We start from the raw sequence: 9,445 nt of genomic DNA, 5'->3' as shown, positions 1-9,445 counted from the left end.
AAACAGCTTGAGCTTTTATCTTCGACGTTTAGCATTTTTTTCAGAGCTTTCAATTTTTGTAGGACGTACTCCATTGCTTCCTTTAAGCTGGCGTCCCTTCCTTCTTTGAAATTCCAAAGCTCCCGAACTGGATATCTTCCACTGGCTTTGTACTCCTTCATCTCGAGTGAAGCAGTAGCTACAGCATCATGTACTTCCTTGCCCCATTCATCTTTCAGATCTCTCAACTTTTCATCATCTTCATCTATAACTTCCTGCAAGTACCTCCCAGAATTTCTTTGACAGCACTCTTCAAACTCGACAGTGATGGTCATTTAAGGGAGAAGATAATTTACTTACAGTAAGGTTTTTATCACTTGTCACATGCTTATACGGATACCACTGTGAATCTTGTATTTTCTTTTGCCACAGCGAGCATACATACAGACCTGATAGCAGCAGAAGCAAGTAATATATTCTCATTTCTCACCAAAAATTTCTTGAAGATTTTTAGGTTAATATCAAATAAAAGATAGAGACAAGTTTGTCGAATTTCATTACCATAGCAACTACGTTGATATGGCCGAGTTGGTCTAAGGCGCCAGCTTAAGGCGCTGGTCCGAAAGGGCGTGGGTTCAAATCCCACTGTCAACAGTTGATTTTTTTTGCTTTTTTTTTTTGTTTATGTTGTTTAGGACCAACTCAAGTGTGATTAGGAGCTCTCCAGTTTATCTGCTGTTGTTTTTTAGTTTACAGTTTGCAGCCTTCTGGTTTTGCTTTATGCTTAACGAAGATCCCGTTTTTCTTGCAAAAGAAAAAAAAAACGGAAAATGGGTCATTTGTCCAAATATTTTTAAATCACGCTGTCAACAGTTGATTTTTTTTTTGTTTATGTTGTTTATGACCAACTCAAGTGTGATTAGGAGCTCTCCAGTTTATCTGCTATTGTTTTTTAGTTTACAGTTTGCAGCCTTCTGGTTTTGCTTTATGCTTAACGAAGATCCCGTTTTTCTTGCAAAAGAAAAAAAAACCGGAAAATGGGTCATTTGTCCAAATATTTTTAAATCACGGTTCAAATGAACGAGTAAAAAATAGTTTGGGTGAAATGGCCAAAAAGAAAAAATAGCAAGGATGAAACTGGATTCATCCTAGCTTAAATTTAAAAAATAGCAAGGATGAAACTGGATTCATCCTAGCTTAAATTTAAAAAATAGCAAGGATGAAACTGGATACATCCTGTGTAAATTAAAAATAAGAAAAAATATTTGAAAATGGGCACGATGAAACTGGTTACATCCTGCCTATTTTTACATTTTTGTCAATTTAAACAGTATCAAATCTAACTGTCCATTTCACCCAAAAATTGTTGATTTTGGTCTTTTAAACCAATTTTGTGAAAAAAAAAGTTAATAGAGTTCAGGTTGAACAAAAGTTTAAGTACGTCTTCGCTTAAAATTGAAGTCGCTTGCTTTTGAGATCCAATTGGGCCTCACGCTTGTCGATTTCCTTACATTTCTGCTTGAGTTCTGACTTGAATTGATGGTCTCATTATCAAAATCGTGTTTTTCACAAAATATAAAGGCGACGGTATACGGTTTGTATCCGCAAAAATGAGGCAAAATATTTTTTGGATCAGATATTATTCCATTGATTGTAAGCTTTGTAACAAGCCATCATTTCTCTAGTTCTGACTTGAATTGATGGTCTCATTATCAAAATCTAGTTTTTCACAAAATAGAAAGCCGGCGGTACACGATTTGTATCTGCAAAAAAAATTCAGTTTATGATTCTAACCCAAACAAAGTTCTAAAACAACAACAACACTTTAAATAAGATTGGGTATCACGTACCTTCTCAATGAAGACATTTCTTCATTTTCTTCTCTCTCAACAACAATTCAATTTAACATATCTTCGAGAACTCGTTGGGGTTCGATTTTGATTTTTAGTTTTAAATTTTAATTTAGAGGGAGGGTATTAACCTAAAGGGTTTTTAGTATTTTTTCCCCCAAAAAACACTCCTTAGCAGACACTATTGGATGGTGTTAATAATTTATATCCCTCAATTAGTTTTAGTATCTCCCAATTACGCGTTCTTTTACAATTCACTCATTTCATCATTTATTAATGGTATTTTTTGCACTATCATTTTTTTTTTGAGGTAAAAGGTTAAAATATTTATTAAAAGTTAAAAATGAGATACAGGAAGAAAAACCGAGGCTTACAGCCTTAGCCCAATATAAGGTCTTCCTTAACTAATCTAACTCCTTTAAAATCCTAAGCTCATAAGGCTCCACGTTGAACGGTGACCCTCACCCACTCACAGAATTGCTCTGTTTCACTTTTCCTCAAAGGAGAGAAAAATAAGAATTCCCACACAAATTTCGCCCACAAAACATAAAATCAAAAAAAACACATACCAAACCCTAAGAACCAGTTTTCTGTTCAGCTCACAAAACATAAAAAAAAAAAAAAACAAACCCTAAGAACAAACCCTACTATATGCTTTGTTCATGGGATGATGAATAATGATGATACAAAGAAAAGAAAACCAACTAGCCAGGGGAAAAAATCTTTCTCTCATGGGACAGAGAAAAAATCTGTTTTCTATTAATCTCTTTCTCACTCACTCGGTTTCTGTGTTTTACTTTTCCTTGATTTTCACTAAGAAGGTATGAGCTTAGACTACAAAACCCTAATCCTGTTTTCCATTTTTACTGTCACATTCTTTTCTTTTTCATTCACTCAATTTCTTCCATGAGTTCATTATATTTTGATAAGATTATGGATTAATTCTATTTTATCTTATTTTGCAGAAACAATTTTTTACCTCATCTTAGGAAGAAGAAGAAGTCAGGCGCATAGGTTTCATCGGGTAAGATTTTTCATCACATGTCCTAATTTTTTTTTTGTTGCTGAAATCACTTTGTGATGGAAATTTATGATTTTGCTTTTTTTTTTCTTCCTGTTATTTCTGATTGATAGCAATAATGAATGTATAGAATTGACGGTTTACACAAGACAATGAAGGTGATGAATCTTAATATTCATAAAGGTAATTACTGATTTTGCAAAACTTTGTTTTTTGCTTCTCTTTTTTTTTCTTGTTATTTTTGATTGAGAGCAATAACGAATGTGTAGAATTGATGATGTGCATAAGAGAATGAAGTTGATGAATCTTAGTATTCAAGAAGAAAGAAAATTAAATCGTGAAAATAAAGGTAACTACTGATTTTGAAAAACTTGATACTAATAAGAAGCAATTCATATTATTAGAATGATTTCCGTTCAATCAAATGGTATCTGGTATCGGGATGCCAATTTATCAATTAATAGGCATCAACAAGGTAAACTCCAGATACTGGCCAACCGCTAATTTTTTTTAAAAACTTTTTCTGAATTTTGTATACCGTGTTTTACTTGGTATTTTAGGGAAGCACAAATTTCTAATCTATGATTTTTTTTTCTTTCGGACTTGCTGTTTTCTTAATTTGTTGTCAGGAAGTGCAAGGAAGTCTTACTTGAACACGGTGGATAGTTCCTACCTAGGCAGTTACGACGGGGTAAAACTTTTTTATGTGCATGAACTCATATTGATACTGATAGATTTTGTACTTTAAAGCTACTTTTTGATGCGACATGACTCAAATATTTTCTTCGAATTTCCTTTTACCTGTGGATTTTATGTATGTCCAAAATATTAGATATATATATAGCTACTGAAAGGAAAAGTAAAAATGTGGAGTATCCTACGTACTGATAGATAGCTATTTTCTGATGACAACTTTGATATGATTTTTGTGTTTTTTTGCATTGGTGTGCTATTTTATTGAGTTCATAATCATGCATGTGTTCTTGGCATCTGGGATTTGGAGCCGTTATTCGGTTGGACTTTGCACTGGGATTTCCATTTCGTGCACTATTCTTTTGATTGCAATAAGATATAGGTTAATCAAAAAAAAAAAAGAAAGATTTAATTATAATTCTAGACTGTTCTTTTGACTGCACCCAAATCAGATTTAGCCTTAGGAACCACTTTTGAGTGTAGCATGTAGTGTTGGATAATGATTTCCTAATAATTTAGAAATGATCTGATATTGTGGTTTTTTAAGATACATTCTCATAATTTTGCATGAGGTCTCATTGCAGCCTTTTTATTTTCTTTAGGCAGTTGAAATATGGAAGATGATTTGGATGATCACTACTACTCAAATTGTGATGCTAAAAGAAACGGTCAAGAATGTTAGTGGACTTTGTTCGTTTCCCATGTTTGAGCAAGCACTCTACTTCCTTGCTGGTTCTAATTTAGCTTCACAGGTGAGAAAATTTTGGCAACTCCCAACAATGATGTTCACAGGTGAGAAGCTTGGTGACTCCATATCAGAGCAAGCACTTTGCTTCCTACCCTAAAAGTCATAGTTCATATGATAACACTATTTATTAAAGGAAGTCACTGCAAAATCTCTATTTTTGAGGGAAACCTAGGATTGCAGTATTCTCATTTTCTTGCAACACCTGAATATCACTCTCCGAGCAATGTTGTTAATTCAAAATTTTACTTAAGCAAGTAGAATAATATTTGAATTTTTATTTGAGCAAGTTGACTCAGTATTTGCTTGGCAGATTCACTAAATTTTCAGGAGGCATGAGAGGACTGCTGCCTGAAGTATTTTGCGCTGGGACTGTAGTTATAGTTCTACATTTGGCTTTTCAGGGAACACATATCTTTTTAGTATTGTCGTAAGTGCTTATCTTATCTTGAACCGACATTCTGCATGATGTTCATGCTTTAGTGGTTTATGTCCCTGAATTAAGCTATTTTGATAAAAAAATATTAGTTTTGTATTGTTATGTTGGACTCAGTTAGGAATCTAGGTCAGTGTTATTTGGACCAGTTATAAGGACCATTTGGAGAAATCTTAAAGTTACTTAGCAGGTGTGAATATTGTAAATGGGGCAGTATTGGGGGGCTATTGAGCCCTATGGTTAGGATCCGTCAGTGGTCTCTGTTTCTTGGTATGATTATAGAATATATCTAACTTCGATTCCTAGAGATTGTGCTATGTGGATGTACACGTGTTCTTCATTTGATTTTTTTACTAATCATTGTTATCCATGTTAATTGTTATATCCAAATCATGTTTCAGTATCATCAATGCTCACCAGGATACTAATGAACTACATCTCGATTTCTTACACTAGATCTGCAGATGGCACAGAGGGTTATACAATATCACCAAGATGAAGGCCAAGCAACGGATATGATAATGATTCAATCATAGCTACTTTCCTTGTTGATATGTGTGAAGTGGTATTTGTATTTCAGAACATTGTTTTTCCTGTATTGTTTTGTGAATGAAATTCATTATTCCTTTTGGATTATCTAACATGTAATTAGCAAGAAGAACTTGATAAACAAAGTCTTGATCCTGAAATTGAATATATTTTTGTTTTTTTGGTCAGCGTTGAATCCAGAGACAATGGTACTATATAGCTGGCAGGGTCTGCCATTTGGATTTGGTTTGTGCAGTATCATGTTCATCATCATAAGTTCAATACTGTTGAAGGCAGAGACATTTCTGATTCAATGAAGATGGTGATGACAGTGAATGAGAAAATGATTCATATAGTATAAATTATTGGTTTTATAATTAAACTTCGATATTTATAGCCAAATTCAAAAATGTATAAAATTCCTGGAGTTTCTTTATAAAAACGCAATGGATGTGCTCTAGAAATATAAATTTGGGGTGAATAATTAAGGTCAGGAGTAGAATTATGGCCCACAAGGATTAAAGGATATGGTGCTCACGAATCACGATGCATATTTGCGCAAAAGTGGGAATCCTTGGCTGTATAACAGGTTCACATGCACAACAACATTGCAATGCATTAGTGGTGTTAGGTGTCTTTTGTAACTTTCTTATTTATATGCTTTGGAAGCTTTGTGTCCATGTATTCTCTTTTCAAATGATTTGGGCTAGGCTATTGGTTGAGTTGGAAGTATTTGATTATTCGGAACCACATATAGCGTGGCTGTAATATTTGTTATCTTTATGTGATACTTTGTTTATACGAAAGAAGTGATATTTTGGTTATACATAAACGTGAGTCACATCAAATCAAAAATTTATGACATGCCAATTTTGTTAAAATAAAAATATAGTTTAATGCATTGGCGAGGCGAAGCGAGCTTTACCAAATCAAATCAGGACGACGAGAGGCAAAGTCGAAGCCGAACTTTACCAAATTAAATGGGGGAAAAATATCGTTTGGTCCTTTTTTAGGTGGTCCCATGTCTGTTTAGTCCTTTGGGAAAACGCCTTTACTGTTTGATCCATAATTATTTAAAAATATTAAATGGACAAAAGTACCCTTCCGTGTTAATTTCTACTTATTTTTCTGTAGCAGTTCATTCTTGAAAATGAACTCCTGTTAATTTCTACTTATTTTTTCAGAAATCACCTAAAAGAACAGAGTTCATTCCAGAAATGAACTCCATATAAAAACCTATTAGAGTTCATTCCAGAAATGAACTCCATATAAAAACCTAAAAAAACCGAGTTCATTCCAGAAATGAACTCCATATAAAAACCTAAAAAAACCAGAGTTCATTCCAGAAATGAATTCCATATAAAAACCTAAAAAAACAGAGTTCATTCCAGAAATGAACTCCATATAAAACCTAAAAAAACAGAGTTCATTCCCGAAATGAACTCCATATAAAACCTAAAAAAACAGAATTCATTCCCGAAATGAACTCTATATAAAAACCTAAAAAAACAGAGTTCATTCCAGAAATGAACTCCATATAAAAACCTAAAAATACAGAGTTCATTTATGGAATGAACTGCAACATCATCATCTTCGTCATCTTCAACAACAAAACACGAGTTCGTCTTCAACAACAACATCTTCATCACAAATCTTCGCCGTCTTCATCATCTTCATCGTCTCCACCATATTCAACAACACTAGCAATAAGAAAAAAAAAGAAGAAAAACGTACAAATCTTCATCGTTCATCATCATGTTCATCATCTTCATCGTCTCCACCATCTTCAAGAACACTAGCAGCAAGAAAAAAAGAAGAAAAACGCACAAATCTTCATCGTTCATCATCATGTTCTCCGTCTTCGTCGTCTCCATCATATTTAACAACACCAGCAGCAACAAAAAAGAAGAAAACACACAAATCTTCATCATTAATCATCATGTTCATCGTCTGCAAAAAAAAAAGAAAAAAAATGGAGAGGAGAAAACTAGATCTGAAAATAAAGAGGAGAGAGAAAGTAAATCTTAGAATGAAATATTTTCTATTGATTTTTTTGTATATATGTGGTCCCAAAAGGATGTTTATGTCACCCCACAATGATAATTACATCATCCATGACATCACCCTAAGACCAAACCATAATTTGTAGGACCAAATTATAATATATTTTCTCAAAAAGGACTAAACAGACACATGACTGAGTCAACTGGACTACTCTCCCTAATATATTATTCCTAGGACTATATGGTATTTCCTACATTAAATGGGGACGGGACGAGGCGAAACCGAGCTTTACCAAATCATGTCGGGATAGGGCGAGGCGAAGCCCAAGCCCCGCTTTACCAAATCATATCGGGACGGGGCGAGGCGAAGCCGAGCTTTACCAAATGAAAAATATAGTTCAAAGAAAGAGGCAGTGATGCATTGTATTTGTAGTTGGTGCATAGCTATGTTGGTATTAATTAATTAATAATATGATTTCAGGTGATTTTCCTATGTTGTAGTTAAAAGCTGAACAAAGCTGTCTTCTGAGAGTTTTCTGGCCCCACGGGAAAATATTTAGGCCAATAGGAACCTTTTGTTTTTCACACCACAAAAATTTCTTCCAACACCACCACCGAACTAATATTACTATGTAAATATTTGGTATCCACGGAGCTTCAGACCTAAAAAAAAAAAGAAACGAGACTTCCCTCTAATCATCTCTCAAAACAATTCCTCTACTATTACACACAAACAATTCCCTCTGACTTTTTCTTTTCTACTCCCTTTACTCGCCGTTTTTTCTCCATTCGCCTATGTTGTTATGATCTATGCAGTTAAAGGTTCGGATTATTCTATTTTCTATTTCGTGTTACGATTTCCATGATTCCACGTTGATTTCTTTTTCTCTTCTTTATAAAGACCAACAAAAACTTTTTCTTTACGATTCTGTAATTGTACTGTGCTCTGTATATTGGCGAAGGGAGTTACACCAAAAACAACACCAGTTCTAAGACCTTAAAATTGCTATGTATATTGGCGAAGGGAGAAACAAACTTCACACTAGACTTTGTGTATTTTGTGATGCATTGGTACTGTGCTCGAAGAAATAAGGTTGCATTCAGGTCGTTTGGTATGTATATTTGGGGTGTTCGGAATGACACATCTAATGTTTTTGATTTTCCATTTAATACATAAGTTAATGCGTGTTTTGTGTTCCTGGTATTTTAGGTCGGGGTTCAAATTTATTGTGCTGCTCATGAGTTCCCTAAAGAATGAGTAGAATCAATAAGGATAGTCATAATATATGCTAACTCTCTTTCTCTCTCCTTCTCTCTCTAATCGATTTTCTGTAGTTTTTGAATGAGGGTGTTTTATTTTGTGTAGTTTTTGAGTTTTTACACTGATGTATAATGCCGACATGTATAATCTAGGGCAGCTTATTGTGCCATGTATAAGCAAAAAACTAAACAAATATATTCAATTGATTGACATAAGTAATTGTATAATACTATAATTAGTATTTTGTTCTGAAGATAAAAATCCCCATTAGTGAGATTTATATAAAATTTATTCCTTCTGGCCCCTTCTAAGTTCTGAATTGAATAGGTGGAGGGTTATTAATACTTGATCACGGTTTAACTTAAGTATTCCATGAAGCAAACATAACTAGACACGAAGGCTAAATTTGTCTGGAGCTGGGTTTGATCCGGTATGACTTTTGTTGAACTTTGTTCAAAATCATGTTAAACCCCAAACTGCGTACGAAAATCGGGTCTGAATATTCCGTTTAACGGTTAGTTTGGCTGAAAGTTTACTGAGGCAAACTTGAAATGTAAATACGAAACAAAAGCTTTACGTGGTTCGGCTACAAGCCTACATCCATGGGAGAAGAATCGGGTTTTTCTTATTATGTAACAATAGAGGTTAGAGAAGCCTCTTATAAGAGTTACGGTGAAGGTATCTTTTTGAGGAGATACTAAACATAATGGCAGATATATTGTTACCATATGTTGACACATATATACAGAATTAAAATCCCATCGGATATTTCTTCCCCAATCAACATTTACCTAAATCTAAGATTGAAGAAAGGAAAGTATTCTCGGTTGCAATTGCCATTAGATTGATTAAATTGAACCCAATTTGTCATAGTTACTCCCCACGCATTAATATGTATATTAGATGTAATGTTCACATTTCTTATAATT

At 33.9% G+C, this 9,445-nt stretch overlaps 1 long non-coding RNA gene and 1 other non-coding gene across 2 annotated transcripts; both read left to right on the top strand.

The window, feature by feature from the left end:
• Nucleotides 1–552: 552 nt before the first annotated feature.
• On the top strand, nucleotides 553–633 carry TRNAL-AAG. Its single transcript has one exon. It is a non-coding gene; the product is annotated as a tRNA-Leu (tRNA).
• Nucleotides 634–4,924: 4,291 nt separating this feature from the next.
• On the top strand, nucleotides 4,925–5,484 carry LOC113332490. Its single transcript, XR_003351537.1, has 3 exons — nucleotides 4,925–4,994; nucleotides 5,181–5,289; nucleotides 5,442–5,484. It is a non-coding gene; the product is annotated as an uncharacterized LOC113332490 (long non-coding RNA).
• The last annotated feature ends 3,961 nt before the right edge of the window (nucleotides 5,485–9,445 follow it).

Source organism: Papaver somniferum, unplaced genomic scaffold, assembly GCF_003573695.1.
Source record: "Papaver somniferum cultivar HN1 unplaced genomic scaffold, ASM357369v1 unplaced-scaffold_131, whole genome shotgun sequence".
Classification (NCBI taxonomy): domain Eukaryota; kingdom Viridiplantae; phylum Streptophyta; class Magnoliopsida; order Ranunculales; family Papaveraceae; genus Papaver; species Papaver somniferum.
Note: the sequence above shows the minus strand (reverse complement) of the source record. Positions and strands in the feature narration are given on the sequence as shown.